The following is a 464-nucleotide window of genomic DNA, read 5'->3' on the forward strand; positions in this document are numbered from 1 at the left end:
GCGCACAGTGGACTTCCCAGGGGCTAGCCAATGCGCGAGCTGCTTGGGGGCTTATATAATTTCACTGAAAACAAGATGTCTCCAGTAGAACCCAGGACCACCTTGCTGTACTCCCAAAGGACCCTGGACAAGTCTCTCCTCCTGTCATCAGTGCGAGGGCTTAGAGTTACAGATGTGGAAATGATGGAGATGAAGTCAACTGTACTGCTAGTAAGCGTTAGAATTAGCAACACGTCAAAGCAGAACTCATGTCATACCCTGTCAGCTTCATACCAGAGCAGAGGTTCTCAAACCTGACTGTCCTTGGCAATCTTCTGGGATCTTAAAAACATACAGAGATGCCCAGGTGCCACCTCCCAGAGATTCTGATTTCATTGGTCTGGGCTAGGGTCTGAAACTTTTAAAATATAACTTTGAGATGTAATTCATTGTTCATAAAGTTTACCTCTTTAAAGTATATATAA

The 464-nt window shown here is 44.6% G+C and overlaps 1 protein-coding gene across 1 annotated transcript in view; it reads right to left on the reverse strand.

The window, feature by feature from the left end:
* Positions 1-464, reverse strand: part of LOC104980504 (chromosome unknown open reading frame, human C20orf24) — a 6,473-nt gene that overhangs the window by 747 nt on the left and 5,262 nt on the right.

The sequence above is a fragment of the Bison bison genome, unplaced genomic scaffold (assembly GCF_000754665.1).
Source record: "Bison bison bison isolate TAMUID 2011002044 unplaced genomic scaffold, Bison_UMD1.0 scf7180017864500, whole genome shotgun sequence".
NCBI lineage: Eukaryota > Metazoa > Chordata > Mammalia > Artiodactyla > Bovidae > Bison > Bison bison.